This window comes from Leucoraja erinacea, chromosome 19 (assembly GCF_028641065.1).
Source record: "Leucoraja erinacea ecotype New England chromosome 19, Leri_hhj_1, whole genome shotgun sequence".
Lineage (NCBI taxonomy): Eukaryota > Metazoa > Chordata > Chondrichthyes > Rajiformes > Rajidae > Leucoraja > Leucoraja erinaceus.
In genome coordinates this window covers 2196401-2214960 of record NC_073395.1, presented here as the reverse complement: position 1 = coordinate 2214960, position 18560 = coordinate 2196401, and the positions used below count along the sequence as shown (strand labels likewise).

The 18560-nt window shown below is 43.6% G+C and overlaps 1 long non-coding RNA gene across 1 annotated transcript; it reads right to left on the bottom strand.

Moving 5' to 3' along the window:
* Positions 1-16141: 16141 nt before the first annotated feature.
* On the bottom strand, positions 16142-17548 carry LOC129706078 (uncharacterized). Its single transcript, XR_008725005.1, has 2 exons — positions 17370-17548; positions 16142-16461 (listed from the first exon to the last, which is right to left on the bottom strand). It is a non-coding gene; the product is annotated as an uncharacterized LOC129706078 (long non-coding RNA).
* Positions 17549-18560: the final 1012 nt, after the last annotated feature.

Here is an 18560-nt window from a genome sequence, read left to right as displayed (position 1 = left end):
ACAATGGAGTCACCCACACTGCCCGATGCCGATCGAATCCCATCTCTAGGATTGGAACAACCGACATGTCGCCGCTTGGACTGGAAGCATCATCTCCCCTGACACTTCCCAAGAGGGCTGGAAGTGGCGGCCCTGCCTTGTAGCTGCCGCTCGCCTGCAGTCCTTGTCTTTTCTTTTTTTTGTTTTCTTTTGTCCTGTTGTTGCAGTTTATTTTGGTTTATTTAGTTGTGTATGTGTGGGGGGGGGGTGTGGTATGTTCTTTGACTCTTCCTCGGGGGGGGGGATGCGATCTTTCTTGCCGTATCCCCCGTCTCCGTGTCCGTCTGCGCTGAGGCCTAATGGCGGAGCTGGCGGCCTCCAACTGCGACCGACCTCGAGGCTCTGGAGGCAGAGCCAGGACTTACCAATGCGAGGCTGGCCGTCTTCGGGGCTGAGGCTGCGGGACTCGGAGCTGAGGCTGCGTTCCGGCGGCGCCTTCGGCAGCGGCCCGAATTGGAGCTGAGGCGGCGGCTACATCACTTCGGAGGTCCGCTGGACTGGAGGGCGGCATCTTCGGCCTGGATCGCCTCAGCGCAGAGGGAGAACAAGGAGGGAAGAGACAGAGACTAAGACTTATGCCTCCATCACAGAGAGGAGGTGCTTGGTGAACTCACTGTGGTGGTGGTGTTAACTTGTGTTTATTGTATGTTCTGTTATTTAATATTATTGTGTATGACTGCAGGCAGGGAGAGAGGAGTGAGGAGAGAGGGATGGGGATAGGGGGAGGAGAGAGGTGTGGGGGGAGGGGGAGGAGGGAGAGAGGGAGAGGGGGGGGGGGGGAGGTGGGGGGGAGAGATAGAGAGGGAGGGGGAGAGAGAGAGGGGAGAGAGATAGATGGATAGATAGGGAGAGGGGAGAGAGGGAAGGGGTGGGGAGGGAGGGAGGGAAGGGGGGGGGGAGAGAGGGATGGGGGTGGGGGGAGGAGAGGGAGAGGCAGTTGGAGGAGGGGGGAGGAGAGAGGGGAGGGGGGGGGGGGAGGGGAGGGGGAGGGGGAGGAGGAGGGGAGGAGAGGGGGGAGGGGGGAGGGGGAAGATGGGGTACCACCATGAGGTACCACTACCAGTTTAAATTCCAAGAACCAAGGGCGTACCTGTTTTCATTAGGCACAGCCACCTGAGTCTCCTGCACTCCACGGTTACCACCCTTTCTCTCAGTCACACACATTTGTTCTTCCCGTATCCTCAGTGTGACAACCTCACTGTAGGTCCTGTCCAGGAAACTCACATTTCCGCGGGTTGCTGCTTCTCCAAGATCTCCGTAAGCACTGGGCTAACACTGGCTTTTGGCGCTTTTAAACGAATTTCCCCTCTGACTCACCTTTCTCACGGGTTTCAGCCAATGAGCTCTTCTCCCTGCTTCTCTTTGATTACTGCTTCTCCAAGATCCACATAAGCACTGGGCTAACACACTATCTTTTGGAGAGGAGAGGAGAGGAGGATTTAATTAATTCGGGGAATCGGTAGGTAAAGAAGCAGGTAAGAGTGAAAATGAATAAGATTTTTGCTAACAGGTTGGACAGTAATTTAAAACAGCCGGAAGAGGATATTGATATTGGCCCTAGTGCTGAGAACAGGGAGTTGTAGACCATGAAAACTAGAATGGAGTACGGCCACTGTTGGTCACTTTCCGGGTGTTACGGGAGACTTTGGGAGGAGATCTGCTAAATGTGGGTGCGGAGCATTAGTAGACTGCATTAGATTACATCTCCTCTCCATGAAGCCAACTTCTTCCACAAATCAACATCCAACAGCCATTTTCCACAAACAGCTTCTAGATGCTGCAAGCCTATTAGATTAAAAAAAGGACCTCAACTATCAGAATAAGGCCGGCAAATGCACAATGGAACAGCTGGAAAAATGAAGATTGGACCAAATTCTTCATAATTGAACTGATTATATTCAACTTGGTATTTTGAATACAGAACGACATTTCATCAATTGAACTTTTGATGTTATTCTGGCCATGCAGGGTAGATGTTAGTGACTGACAAATTACAACACTGGCTCGAAGGGCCAAATGGCCTACTTCTGCACCTATTGTCTATTGACTTTGAACTATTACTATTAACATGGGGGGGACCAAGTGGGTTCACAAAATCACACGTCATTTTGTAGAAACACTGCCCTTACACGGAAAATTGTTATGGTGAATGCCAGTGTCCGTACTTCTGCAGTTGTGGCACATTTATGACCAGAAAAGCATTTGATGTAATTGAAGTCTTTGCTTGTAACATGGTTTTCTTCTGTGTTATCACACAGTTCAGTAGTGGATAGTAATAATTGAAAGCCAGCACAGAGCGCTCACCTTGTGTGAATGACTGTGGACCGATAAAACGCGAGTGCAGGAGTAGATAATATGAGACCGTCCTTGCACAGAAACTCCTATTATTAATGACAGCAATAAAAGTTTTAATGTGCCAACAAGCTGCAGGCATGTATGTCTCCTCCCTGCACTCAACATCACCCTTGTGGAATGATTGAAGGCGCACTATCATGTTGCTATTGCCCTATTTCACGGATCAGTAACGTTTAGAATCTATTCTGAACAGATATTATTTAAAGCAATAAAATGTTTTTTATTAACATCTTAACCTTTTGTGTTCCTTTTCCTGAGGTAGCGTTTCAGGCAACCTGGGTCAAGGCAGAAATCCGCTGGATGTTGGCTTAAAAGTTTGATGAAAGAAATGTAATGGAGGAAATGGGAGGCTCGGATTTGTAGATCAATTATTGGTGGAAAACTGGAAATGAGCAGTGCTAAATGAGTTGTACAATCTAGATCTAGGAAACATCTTGGTTAACTAAGCAGTAGTATATGGGAGGCACACAAAAATGCTGGAGAAACTCAGCGGGTGCAGCAGCATCTATGGAGCGAAGGAAATAGGCAACGTTTCGGGCCGAAACCCGAAAGGGTTTCGGCCCGAAACGTTGCCTATTTCCTTCAGGGCTTTGGCCCGAAACGTTGCATATTTCCTTCGCTCCATAGATGCTGCTGCACCCGTTGAGTTTCTCCAGCATTTTTGTCTACCTTCGATTTTCCAGCATCTGCAGTTCCTTCTTAAACACAGTAATATATGGGATACCGTGTACAATGAGATGTGATATATAGGTCAACTCTATTAGTTTGGATGGTGGAAATTCAATTACCTGCATAAATAAATGAGAAATTTGCCACTCGGTTTATTTTTCTCCACATTTTGAATTGACTTTTGTATTTGCAATGGAGTGATCTGAGGAGGTGAAAACTAAAGGTTATTATAATCATCAATAACCACTGTTAATATTGTGCAACTTTGCAGTATGAAATTCAACTTGGTCCAAACCGCTCCTGTCTTCAAATGCTGCCACAGAGATGATTCTCAGCAAGAGACCCACGGTGATACAATGATCCAGACAGAGGCCAAAATAGTTGTGAAACAATGGTTGCTGAAAGATACCCGAATACATCAATAGAAATGGCAGGAAGATGAAAACTAAGAAGGAAAAATGAACCAATGGGTTGAAAATTCCCCATTGTTTTCTTTGCTCAACACTTTTTAAACTGACTTCTGTTGACAAAGCAGATCCAGTCAGCAATCTCATATAGGTAAATGAATGAAGCAGCACATTTTTGATGAAGTGGAATTGAGGGCCACTATTGCAATCAATATATATGAGCATCCAAAAGACATTTAATAAAGGAATCAGTTAGCAGACTTAAATTGAAAATGGAAGCATATGGCATTGCAGTCAGCGTGGTAATTGGCTGGGAACTAAAGAACAGAGTGATGTGAGATGTTTTTCTTACGAAAGTGCACTATAACCATATAACCATATAACAATTACAGCACGGAAACAGGCCATCTCGGCCCTACAAGTCCGTGCCAAACAACTTTTTTTCCCCTTAGTCCCACCTGCCTGCACTCATACCACAACCCTCCATTCCCTTCTCATCCATATGCCTATCCAATTTATTTTAAAATGATACCAATGAACCTGCCTCCACCACTTCCACTGGAAGCTCATTCCACACCGCTACCACTATGCATTGGGTTTCTTCGGATTCTGCACCAGGACCAATACAAAAGCAGAAGAAGCTCTCAGCAAGACAGGCAGCAGAACGAGAAAGAATATACTAAGAACTGCAGATACTAGTTTACAAAACATAATGTACAAAGCGCTGGAGTAACTCAGTTGGTCAGGCAACATCTGTGCAGAATGGTTAGGTGATGTTTTGGGTTGGGACCCTTCTTCAGACACAAGTCTTCAGTCTGAAGAAAAGTCTGAAGAAGTCAGAGTCTGAAGAAGAGTCTATCCTGCTGAGTCACTCCAGCACGGTGCCCTTTTTAGTAGAAAGAGAAATGTTGAAGGTACTTCTGCGTTGCAGTGATTCATTTATCATTTATAAAATGACTTGGACTTGGGGTACAGGGAGAACAATTGTGAAATTTGAAAATAATGTGAAACATGGTGATATATAACCAGTGAGTAGGATAATAAGAGATAGACAAGTGAAATGGTTTTGCACATAGATGATATAATTGGATTTTGATAGAGTGATGCACTTTGGAAGGAACAAACGGAAGGCTGGTCTATAAATTCTTCAGTGTAAAAGTCAACTAAATCGATAAATTCTTCAGTGTTGCCAACTTTGTGTGAAGTTCCAGATAGCTGGATTACTTCGTGCACATAGAAGAGAGCAAAGTGGGAGAGTCTAGGACTAGAGGTCATAGCCTCAGAATTTAATTAGAGGATGTTCCATTAGGAAGGAGATGAGGAGGAATTTCTTTAGCCAGAGGGTGGTGAATCTGTGGAATTCTTTGCCACAGAAGGCTGTGGAGGCCGATTGCTATTTCTAAGGCAGAGATAAATAGATTCTTGATTAATAGGGGTGTCAGGGGTTATAGGGAGAAGGCAGGAGAATGGTGTTAGGAAGGAGTGATAGATCAGCCATAATTGAATGGTGGAATAGACTAGATGGGTCAAATGGCCTAATTCTGCTCCAATGACCTTACAACCTTGGCCAATGGCCTCTACTCGGCCAGAGGGGGTGATGTGGATTGAAGGGGTACAAAGAGTAGAGTTGTGAGGTGGTGTAGGATGGGTCAGGAGCACTGATGGGCATGTGGGCACTGGGGAGTATTGGTAATGAATGACCATGGGGGTATGGGGTTCCATGGACAGTGGGCAAGGTGTGGTGTGATGGGGATTAGCATACAATTAGATAGACTTGTGGGTTTGGACACACAATTGGGTGTTCTAGGGAGTGGGACTCAAGCATCCTTGTCTGGAGTAGGTCTTGAATTGAAGTCACAATCCTTGCATCTGCTGCATTATTTCCTAGTGATGTAGTATCTGTAACATGATATGGAAACAGTAGTCTACTTTGGCATTCACGCAATCAATGAATGAGCAAAGAACCTTTGGGCATTTGATAATTCCTTTAAGTAGCACTAATTTGTATTTGGTTCTTTCGCTCATCAGTCTGAAAAAGGGTCCCGACTCGAAACGTTGCCTGTCCATTCCCTCCACAGACATTGCAAGACCCGCTGAGTTATTCAAACACTTCAATGGTACTTTATTGTCACATGTACCTAGGTACAGTGTAATTCTTATGACCTTACAACATTACTACACACATGCACAATCATGCTTAACTACAAGAGTGTAAGATACTAGATTATTCTGAGGCAGTACACAAGTCGCAACGTTTCTGGAGCCATTCTGTACCCTTCAAGTTCAGAGTTGTTATAAATGTTAGTCTTAACTCGGCCATAAAGGCAAGTTATCACTGCTGGTTCTATTCTAATTCCATAGTCACACAAAGTTCATAATCTCTGTGCTTGTATGAATGAAGAGCATACCAGCTTGTGCGTAGGCCAGTCACTTCAGGATAATAATCAAGGACATCAGATAAGCAATAATAAGAAAAGCAAGAGCAAATGAATGCACCAAAAACTGCCGATTGTGCTTCATTTGGTTTGTGACGATGATAAAAATCATGACTAAACAGTTGAAAATGAAAGTATTTGGACAATGTGCTGAGGAGCTGATTACAGCCTTTGATGGATTATCCTGACAGTGCATAATTATTGCGCACATCCTAACCACAGCATTACATCAGTGGAAGATGAATGGAATGTCTCTGGATACATAAGGTCGGTGTTGTTGGCTTTAATATTCGTCGAACAAAAGCTCTATTTATTATTGGTGTCCACCTAGCTCAGATTATAAAAAACGTAACAACTAGCCTCAGCTGTGGTCCTGCAGCTTTGTTAAGCCTGCTCTACCATTCAATGTCAGTGGCAAACCCTCAGTCTCAATCCTTGAGTACCAAGATGATGTCCACATCTTGCTTTTGTCTCTCAGAAGTTTCCCAGTGTGCTGCTGTTCAACAAGGTGGAGTCGATCATCAGTGGTGACTGGCCCAAGCAACAGAAACATATGGACATTAGAGACACAGAAACATTTGTAAATGATTTACAAATATTAAAAATAAATTTATATAATAAATTAATTTAAAACTGCATCTAATTTTTTTAAATACTATAAAAACCAGCAATCACTAACACTATCCTACACACTAGGGACAATTTACAATTTTTACCGTAACCAATTAACCTACAAACCTGTACGTCTCTGGAGTGTGGGAGGAAACCGGAGCACCCGGAGGAAACCCATGCGGTCACAGGAAGAGCGTACACTCCACAAAGACAGCACTCAACGTCAGGATCAATAGACAATAGACAATAGGTGCAGGAGTAGGCCATTTGGCCCATCGAGCCAGCACTGCCATTCAATGTGATCATGGCTGATCATCCCCAAAAAACCTGGTTCTCTGTCGCTGTAAGGTAGCAACTCTACCGCTGTGCCACCGTGCTGCCGACTTGGTGGTAAGTAGTCCCTGTATCTTCCATAAATCTGTGCTAAATTGCGCGGGCTGGAATGCACTGATAAACACCACGTGACTAGATGGCAGTTGTCTGCAGAATCCATGGCTGAAGAGTGTGATCCATCCACCGTTATATACAATTTGTAGCAGTCAAAGTACTTGCATTATTAATGAGATTCAGGCAGGATTGGTGTTAAGGAACAAGAGGTGGGTCTGTGAGAAGAACGGCGATGATTGCTATACATGCTCTTCTATAAGTTCATGCCCATCCAAATTTCAATCGAGATAACAGGTTGTCAGTGGTGTTTCAAATCCACTTCAGATCTCAATTTTGATGTTTCAGAATGCCACAGGGCATATAAATCGACACTAAGAATGTAAAGCAATTTATTTATGAGGCATTTGAAAGAACAAATCAGTTCTAATCCATTCTACATGTAACTAGTTCTCATTCTTCAATGTGAAAGATTTCATCAGATTCTGAAGCTGAGATGCCTGCAGTCTTCGTGACCTTTGCTCCTATTGTTCATCCATGTCATTAATTTCTGGTCAGTGTTATGATACGTCAATGTGTGACTTTCCCAGCCATAGTCACTGCCCCTCTAGCTGAGAAACGTAACAACACTGGAAAATGTACATGGTAATGGTTGTACATGACTAACTCTCAGGCCAGGGGCAAACTAAATCTGAGACACAATGAACTGCAGATGCTGGAATCTTGAGCAAAACACAAAGAGCTCGAGGAACTCAGGCAGCATCTATGGAGGGAATGGACACAGATTCCAGTTTGAAGAACGCTCCTGACCTGAAAAGATGCCTGTCCATTCACTCCACAGATGCTGCCAGACCCGTTGAGTTACTCCAACACTTTGTATTTTGCCCAGGATGCCAGCATCTGCAGTCGCTTGATTCTCAACTATAATTTTTTAGGTCGGGACCCTTCTTCAGCACCCATTCCTTCCTGTACCTGCATAGGGGTCACAGCTTAAGGATAAGGGGGAAATCCTTTAAAACCAAGATGAGAAGAACTTTTTTCACACAGAGAGTGGTGAATCTCTGGAACTCTCTACCACAGAAGGTAGTCGAGGCCAGTTCATTGGCTATATTTAAGAGGGAGTTAGATGTGGCCCTTGTGGCTAAGGGGGTCAGAGGGTATGGAGAGAAGGCAGGTACGGGATACTGAGTTGGATGATCAGCCATGATCATATTGAATGGCGGTGCAGGCTCGAAGGGCCGAACGGCCTACTCCTGCACCTAATTTCTATGTTTCTATGTTTCTATATCATCGTTTCATTAACCAAGGTCCCAGGATCACTCTGCACACCAATACTCTTGGTATCTTTCATTTCATTTTTTTTTGTTCTAGCTACCAATGATTAATCTCATATTTTCCCAATGCATCTGCCACTTCCTGCCCACTCATTTAACCTATATCCCTCTACTGACCTTTTTTACATCCTTCTCACAAATCACTTTTCCTCTTGGCTTTATATTATCAGCAATCTTGGAAAAGTTACACTCCTTTTCGTTGAGACCATCAATGTAGCTTCTAAGTAACTGAGGCTTAGTACTGATCCTTTTGGCACTCTGACAATCTGAAGATGATAAATTTATTCTAATACTTTCTTTACAATCCCCTTCCAATCCTCTATCCATGTTTATATATCTTGCTGAACCCAGCAAAACATCAACTCATTTAATAATCTTTTGGTACTTTATGAAGTGTCTTTTGAAAATCTAATATACAATATCCACTGGTTTTCTCTTCTCTAATTACTTTCTCAAAAATCTATCAGGTTTCTCTCATAATACCATTTGGACTCTCCCGAACTAATCTGTTTTTTTCAGTGTGCCTTGTAATCATATACTTCCCAGTCATTATTTTGACATCTGATGTTGTGTTATTGAATTCAGAGTACTTTTCTCTGTCATGGGGGTAGGATGTGAGGTCAAGATAAGGATTGTATCGGATTGAACTTGCTGCTCCTGGATTTACATGTGATTGCTTCCCTTGTCTTTTATTGTGATGGGTCAGAAGGATAAGTTTGGAAGCTGCTAACTTTGTGATTTACCGGTGTGCATTTTATAGATGGTACACAATCCAGCTATGGTATTCCTCGGGTAGAATAAGGGGAAGTTTTCAAGCTGGATAGGATATTCCAATCCCCAGCTAATCCTTTGTCTGCGGAACTGGTGCGTTACAATGCTGGGAACTGTAAATCTGAGCTATATTCCACACCCTGTGGAGAAGACAGTCTCGACCTGAAACGTCACCTATCCATGTGTAGGAAAGAACTGCAGATGCTGGTTTAAATCGAAGGTAGACACAAAAATGCTGGACTAACTCAGCAGGTCAGGCAGCATCTCTGGAGAGAAGGAATGGGTGATGTTTTTGGGTCGAGATCCTTCTTCAGATTGATCAGACCTCTGGAATTTTCTACCCAAGAGTGTTCGGAAGACTAGATTATTAGGAATATTTATAGTCGAAGTAGGAAAGATTGGGGAATTTGAGTGGTAAATCTGCCACAATGGTATTGAATTTCCATCTGTTGTGAATGAAGAATCGAAGGAAAACCATCTACACTGCGTGGTAGTCCTCAAAACCCCCAAAGGAGATTGAATTGTTCACATATGTATAGAATTTGTCCAGTTTGTTGCATTTTTTGCACATTCAACCTAGATAACGTGGATAGCACATGGATAGGACAGGTTTGGTGGGATATGAACCAAACGCGGCAGGTGGGACTGGTGTAGCTAAGACATGTTGGCCGGTGTGGGCAAGTTGGGTTATATGACTCCATGACTCTCTAACTAGAAACATTAAACTGACTCGGGTAACAATGCTTCTGGTTCTGGCAACCACATGTTAAAACTAACATGTAGAAGAATTATTCGGGATCTAATGTGGCATCCACTCAGAAACAGCATGGATTACAGTGTGATTTTTGAAGCCAAAATCTTCTGAAAACAGATAATTTGCATTGGCCAATTGGTTTACAATGCAGTGCAGTTTTCATAAAACATAGAAACATAGAAATTAGGTGCAGGAGTAGGCCATTCGGCCCTTCGAGCCTGCACCGCCATTCAATATGATCATGGCTGATCATCCAACTCAGTATCCCGTACCTGCCTTCTCTCCATACCCCCTGATCCCCTTAGCCACAAGGGCCACATCTAACTCCCTCTTAAATATAGCCAATGAACTGGCCTCAACTACCCTCTGTGGCAGAGAGTTCCAGAGATTCACCACTCTCTGCGTGAAAAAAGTTCTTCTCATCTCGGTTTTAAAGGATTTCCCCTTTAACATTAACATTCACATCTTATAAGGTACGGGCAAAACCCAGAGGATGGTTGAAAGAATGGAGCAAGACTTCTACTCAATATTCATTATCTATGCTTAAACATTCACTGAAACCTTTGGCTATATAATGCAGAGTCTCACAATGTTTGAAACTCCCAGTTGCTTTTGATCATGGATTTCTTTACATGGGTAGTTTGGAGTAAAGTGAAGGACTTCTGCTGGATCTATAGTGATTGTTCCGTTTCTTTCTCTCTCTCATTGCTATTGTCTTTCCAGTTCAACAAAGACATTACATAGTAGAACATCCTAATCTACTTTAGATGAGCATTGCCAAACAAAACTAAATAGATCAAATAGATAACCACGTGCAGAGGCAAAGTCACCGGTTTTAAGGAGTCTTAAAGGAGGAAAGAAAGGTAGGGAACATAGAATGAAGAACAGTACAGCACAGGAGCAAGCCCTTTGGTCCACAATGTCCCTGCTGCTGAACATCTTGTTCTTGCGTATGCGTGCACAGCCTAAAGTTGTAGACACCGAAACACTACATCTATTTGTGCACATCGGGCTGATTGTATGTCAAAACAAGGTGGACTACGTGAAGGTTGCAATCTACCACCCCCCTGCTGAACATGATGCCTAGTTAAATAATGTGAAGGATCTTTACTCAGTTTGTAGTGGAAACATAATCCACCCTGTGAAACTTTGCCCTGTTTCTTTCTATTTCCATGCTGTACATGACGCCAAATTAAATGAATCTCCTCTGCCTGCATGTGATTCTTACCCCTCCATTCCCTGCATATGCTTGTGTATATTTAAATCACCCTTATCATATCTGTCTTCACTACCAACCCAAACAGCTCGTTCCATGCACTCGTCAAAATAACATGCCATATGCATCTCCTTTAAATTTTGTCCCTCTCACGTTAAAGCTCTTGGTGTCTTTCTAGTCTTTAGTCTAGCTCCCTAGTCTTTAACATTTGCACCCTGGGGAAAATAATCTGATGTTTACCCAAGAAGTGGAGAAATTCTGGAGAGAAAAGAATTCCAGGTTGAGGGCATTGCGTAAACTAGTATTACATTTTTTAAAATTATGGTCTGCAAATTCATGGGGTGAGGTTTCTTGGTAGGTAGGCTGCAGGAGGTTATGAAGATAGGGAGAGTGGAGGGATTTGAGGATGAATTATCAAGGATGAGAATTTTAATCGTGAGTTGTTGCAGATCAGCAAGCCTAAGGATGATCGATAATTAGGATGGTGCAAGCTCAGGCAAGGACTCGGATCAGTGTCAGTTGTGAAGGATTGAGCAACAGATGAACCAAGACGGCAGAACTATGTGGTGTTACAGTAATTGATGATCTATGTGATACTATTATATGGTCTGAAGATCATTTTGTGGTCAGGTAAGTTATTAAATGGTCCTTTTGGAACTTCATATGGGGATGGAACCTGACTGGACAGATTCATACATGAAGTCCTAGAAATAATATGCATGGATTCGGATGGAAAATTTGCAAAGACTGACAGAGTTGAGTTGTTTTTAACAGCTCTGACTTTGACAGTGGGATCAGAGGAAAATCAGGTGTTCAATGTTTAATGGGAATACGATGAGAGTAGGAGCGGGTTTCTGGACAAAATCTCTTAGAAGAGCCATGCAGGATGTTGAAAGAGATAGGGAGAGTGTGAGGTCAGAGCCGAGACACAGAAGGCTGGCCCTGAAGACAAAAGAGCATGGCAAAGCCTGGGCTTAATTACCCATATCCTTTGGTAACTGTTTGTGTGAAGGTTTGCTCGAGCGGCTGTACATCTCAGCAGCCGCTGTCAGTCCATCATGCCTGTTGCCTGTGATGGATTCGAAAATGTCTTATTGAGCAACAGAATTACTTGTCTACTCAACCGCAATGCAGGTTCACCTTCCTTTTGGTTTGAGAGAAGCAAGTCATGCAAGCAAGCAGACATAATGGAGGCTATTCACGAAGACTTGGAAGCCTAAATCTCCTCAACCTCAAAGGTTCTGTGGAATCTGATGAAATGCCATTACATGTGAGTAAATTGCACTACTGTTTGGATGTTTAGAAATAAATGATTTTAATTTAAGTGGTAGTCAAGCTCATGTTAGGGTATCGTGAAACACTATGCATAGCATACGTAGGATTATTTTGTTGTTTTTAAATGAGTATACTTTATTTCAAAATTCAATTATTTAAAAATAATTATAATTTAGATTATTTTAGAATTCTTTCAGTTTCTGCTCATTTAATTTCAAGTGACGTGGAAAATGAGTGTAAAAACATTTTTAGTTTATTTATAAAGGGAGCGCAGTTGTAATTTGATTTGTAATTGTAATTTGATTTAGCATAGATACGTGGACAACAGGTGCAGGAGTAGGCCATTCAGCCCTTCGAGCTAGTACCGCCATTCAATGTGATCATGTCGATCATCCACAATCAGTATCCCGTTACTGTCTTCTCCCCATATCCCTTGATTCCGCTAGCCCTAAGAGCTAAATCTAATTCTCTCTTGCATGCATCCAGTGAATCAGCCTCCGCTGCCTTCTGAGGCAGAGAATTCCACAAATTCACATCCCTCTGGGCAAAAAAGTATTTCCTCATCTCAGTTCTAAATGGCCTACCCCTTATTCTTAAACTTTGGCCCCTGGTTCTGGACTCCCCCAACATCGGGAACATGTTTCCTGCATCTAGTGTGTCCAATACCTTAATAATTTTATATGTTTCTATAAGATATCCTCTCATCCTTCTAAATTCCAGTGAATACAAGACCAGTCGCTCCATTCTTTCATTAACTGGCAGTCCCGCCACCCCGGGTATTAACCTTGTCAACGTACGCTGCACTGTCTCAATAGCAAGAATAGCCTTCCTCAAATTAGCAGCAACTTTCTCTTGAAGATGTGGCATTTCATGGGATGCTGGGTTCAATGTTGTTATCACATGTGTATCCTTTTTTTCGCACAGTACAGTACAGACATTAACTTAATTTTACTGATTTCACCTTAGTATCTTTCAGTCTTAAAATATATAATTTCAGTATGAAATATTATTTAAAAGCAAATAGGGAGGAGATATAATGAGGGAGCTAATTTTACAGGTATATAGGTACCTGTAAAGGTGGGTACCTTTTACAGGTATATATATGAGGCAAAATGTTTATTTATCATGCACCTCAGATATGAACTGGCAAAATGAAATTCTTATGGTGATATTAGTTGTGGTGTGGGTCTTTGGTGATATAAGTTGCCTTCTTGGGGCAGTGCTTCCTGCATTGTAGATCACTTCAATGGTGGGGTGATCATGACCCTTGTTGGCCCGGCCACTTTCTGCAGCCTCCTTCGTTCCTGAGCATTTGAATTTCCTGACCAGGTCGTGGTGCAACTAGTCAGCATTCCCCTACCGTACACTTGTAGAGGTTTGGAGGACATGCCGAATCTCCCAAAACTTCTAAAGAAGTAGGCATTGGTGAGCTTTCTTTGTCATTGTGTCAATGTGATTGTGTGTGATGTACAATGGGGGGGTTTTGCAGCAATTCTTATGCAGCATATTCATGCAATCCACCACCCACCACCATCCCCTCCCCCCCATTTCCACAGGGTGTCAGGCATGTCCAGGATTGGCACACAAATTTTTGATTAGTAATCAAATGTTCAGTCTTCTTGCCGTGAACTTAACATTTATGTAGTCCTGAGACAGATGGAACAAACGATAAATGGCAGGACGTTTAATCTACAGAGCAGAAAATATTCCCACAAAATTCAGTCCTGCAGATGTAGCTAACATGAAAGGACTTTCAAGGTATGATGTTTTTCAAATTCAGCACGGTTGGCAATGCTGGATTGAAAGCTAAAGTGACTGAGCTTTCAACTAGAGATTAACATCAAATTCAAACACCCGGATTCCTGTTTCCACTCATTTTTGGCCTGTTGTATTTTTCATTCTGCATTGATGTTTGAAATGCCCTAAGAGTTCTACACATTGTATGTTTTTTTTAAACCCAGGAACATTAAACATTGCTATCACAATCTTGTAGAATGCTAATGTCGAAATGGGAAAACTTGACTCCTATCATATTAAATGCACTGTCAGTATCAATTGTTGTTCCTTTACTTTGTGACCAATCTTTTGCATGTCCCAAAAGATTCTCTATTTTCAGAGTTTAGGATTTTCTAGTTAATGCAAAGGATTGTAGACTGTAAGCAGTACAAGCATAGCTCTGATTCCTCAGACATTAGGGTCTAAAAATATTGCGGACTGGGTCTAAAAATATTGTTTGCCAGGAGACAAAGGGGGCCCACTTCATCAGGGGCCGCAGCTATTTACAATATACATCAATGATTTGGTTGAAGAGATTCAAAGTAACATTAGCAAATTTGCAGATGACACAAAGCTGGGTGGCAGAGTGAACTGTGAGGAGGATGCTATGAGAATGCAGGGTGACCTGGACAGGTTGGGGGAGTGGGCAGATATGGCAGATGAGGCTTAATGTGGATAAATGTGAGGTTATCCACTTTGGTTTCAAAAAGAGGGAGGCGGATTACTATCTAAATTGTGTCAAGTTGGGAAAAGGGGAAGTACAACGGGATCTGGGGACCTTGTTCATCAGTTTATGAAAGTAAGCATGCAGGTACAACTAGATAGGGCTCTTAAAGGTAGCGGAGTCAGGGGATAATGGGAGAAGGCAGGAACGGGATACAGATTGGGGATGATCAGCCATGATCACATTGAATGGCGGTGCTGGCTCGAAGGGCCGAATGGCCTACTCCTGCACCTATTGTCTATTGTTTATTGTCCACTCTGAACTTCAGACTAACAAGAGATTTAATGTCCCAAAACGTCACCTATTCCTTCTCTCCAGAGATGCTGCATGTCCCACTGAGTTACTTCAGCATTTTGTGTCTATTATCGGTTTAAACCAGCATAATGGCTTCTTTGACTTTCATTGGCACAACTTTGGTCCTCATGTTGATAAAAACCCAATAAAAGTTTCCAAAGGTGATGGAAAGACTGGAAGGTCACAAAGACACGAGCTTGAGGCACAAAAAGGACAGTTGAATAGACAAAAGGAGCAATTGATAAGAGGCTGAGGCACAAAAGGGGCAATTGAAAATAGAGAAGGAACAGCTGGAACTAAATCTAGTCTGGACAAAGAGAATTTTATACAACTATCTGATGAGTTCACACATAAGACCATGCCTGTTTCTCATCTAAACATTCCCAAGCAGGAAGACCTGAAACAGTGACCTTACTTGAAGGATATCAAGATTCCTAAAATAGACTCTGGTGTCGGCCTACTCATCGGAACAAATGCTCCAAAAGTATTAGAACCTTGGGAGCTGGTCAAGGGGATGGACCATTCGCCACAAGGACCCTACTCGGATGGGTCATCTATGGTCGTCTGAGAAGAGACAACGAAAGCAGGGATGAAAATGGCTGCCCTGCTGCTGCTGTCAATCGAATATCCACTGTAAACTTAGAGGAGCTACTAGTCAAGCAATACAATCACAACTTCAGCGAAAGAACCAGCAAGGAAGCAGAAGAAATGTCCAGAGGAGAGGTTAAGTTGGATATTATGAATCACTCAGTAAAGATGATAGATGGACACTATTGTCTAACAAACAAGTCAGTTTGCCGAATAACCGTTGCATTGCAGTGCAGCGCATCCAGAGCCTGAAACGCAGGTTTGGCAAGAATAAGAAATTTCACGATGAATATACATCTTTCCTCACAGAAATTATTGATAATGGTTATGCTGAAATGGTACCAGTGGACCAGCTAAATCGAAGTGATAGAGAGCTCTGGTATATCCCACACCATGGGGTGTATCACCCAAGGAAAGGGACCTTGAGGGTAGTCTTTGACTGTGAGGCAGTCTTCAAAGGAACATCACTTAACTGCCAACTCTTGGAAAAGCTTGGAAAAGTTTGAAATTGCCATTACACACTTTAATAAAATCTGACAATGTGCACTTTAACCACATGTGATTTTTTTCTATTACAAATCTCAAATTGTGGAGTACAGAGACAAATAAATAAATGGTCTTGGTCCCAAACATTATGGAAGGCACTAGGTATTCTCAGAATCAAATCACACATTTAAGATACTGTATAGCAAAAACAGGTAAAACACAAAGCGCTGGAGTAACTCAGTGGGTCAGGTGGCATCTGTGCAGGGAATGGATAGGTGATGTTTACGGGCAGGATCCTTCTTCATTTCCTTGATAAGTTCCGACATAAAAGTAAGGTAGATGCTACAATTAAAAAATATATATATACCATCAAAAATGCATTGAGTATAGCATGAAGTGTTAAAATGGAATTTGTTTTGTTAAACAGTTTCAACTTAACGAATAGGCTGATTGTTTTGCACAAGTACAAAATTACCAAAGACTTGGATGAGAATACAACAAAATGACAAAAACATGCACTGTGTTGATTATATTGTTTTCTTTTCTTTTTCTGAACAGGAAAAATGGTAATCATGCCTATTGAGTATTACAAAAATAATTCACATATTTAACTCCATTTTTCATTCACTATCTTTTAAAATTATTTTATAGTCTAGAACATTCAATATCTATTCATTCCCTTCTTTCTGCCTGATTTTTTTGCAGTTGTGCCATAACTCCAAATGTAGTACCCCATAGAATTTAATAACCTTTATGGAATGAATTTTGTCCCATGCAAGGTCCATTATGTACACACATTTCCTCATCTAGAGCCGATTACAATAACCGAAGAAAAATGAAACCCTGCTTCTCGCTTCATTTCCCCAACCTTGCATTAATCTTTCTAATGCTACTATCTACATATGCTACACAACCTTCAATATCCTGTTTCAGCGCTATATGACTCAACGGCTCTATTTATATCATTCCAAAGCAGGTATTTATTGTTGCATGTTGGACAGAATTTTTAATGCATTGGTTTTGATTCTCAGCGTTTATAAATCCCTCTCTAACTGAATTTTCTAAATACAGGCTCTTATGAGGTAGGTGTTCAGTGTACAGCCGCTCTGTGCTCATAATCCACATTACATTATTGATGTCAGAACTGCAGTTGCTGTATTCTAAGAGAACGATCTGTGCAACAGATGTAGTCATAACAACAGAACGCCCTGCAAAGTTTGCCAAAATTCAGTTGCTGAAATATTCCTTACAATTTCCATTGTTCGGCTTGAGGGGAAGAGCTGGTTAAAATTCACGCCTTGTTAAAGATGCCCATGTCATTACTGTGCCATCCCGATACTACTGTTGGAACCGCAGCATCCAAGGGGGAAATCTGCAGGAGAAATGTCTGATACCGGCAAATAATAATCAGTCTCGTGATGCTGGATGGTTGTGGAGAGGTTTGGGCATTGCTCGACCCAATAATCAAGAGTTAGAGGGGTCCCGGTGGAGAAGTAGGTGAGGTGCCGCGGGCTTGTCCTCCACAAGGTCCATCCAAGGCAATGGACGGCAGCGAGCGGGCACGGTCCCGGTCCCGCTGCTGGGAATTCCTCCTGACGGGATGGAACTGGGTGCAGAAGCCCGTCGACTGGGTCTACAACACCATGATGCAGGCCTTGGACTACTTCTCCTCCTTCAGCTTCACGGAGGACAGGGAGTCGGATGGGAGCGAGTGCATCTGCCCCTTGAAAAAGCCCTCAGGAGTGAGCGGTGAAGGTGGCGGGGGCCGCCTCCAGTCCTTCCTGACCGACTGGCAGACGGTGACTGGGGAGCACAGCCCGCTGAGCAGTGCGGCCAACGGGGCGAGGCGCTGCTGCCGGTGGTTGAGGTGTCTGTGTGCCAGGCTGTGGAGGTGCGGTAGGCCGCGGGCGCGGGGGGCGCATGCGCCGGTGTGGGCCAGCGGCGGGCTGGGCATCCACCAGCAGCTGGTCACGTGGTGCTGCCGGCCGTTGGCGCGCTGTTGGCGGTGGGTGGCGGGCGCCGGGCACGTGCTGGGCGCGGCGCGAGGGGGCGGCGCGAGCTGCGGCCGTTGCCTGGCCTCGTGCCGCAGCGGCCTGGGCCTGGGCTGCGGCCGCCTCCTCCACTGCCGGCGCTCCCTGGCCGGCGGCTGGAGCACGCTGGACCGCTGCTGCCATTCCCTCGTCCGCAGGTGGGACTCGCTGGGCCGTGGCTGCCGATCCTTCGCCCGCTGCCTCGGCTACCTCCGCCCGAGCCCACGCTCACGCCCACGCCCACGCCGCAGAGTTAAACTATAGGGCAACACTGGGAAGCTCCACGACTCACCAGCTTCACTCCCAGATTTATCTGTGAAATATCATCCTGTCGGTCGAGCCTTTCAAAGTAGCCTGGTACCCTACTTACCAAACGTGATGATCTTGCTGACGACTGTCGCTGGCCACGCC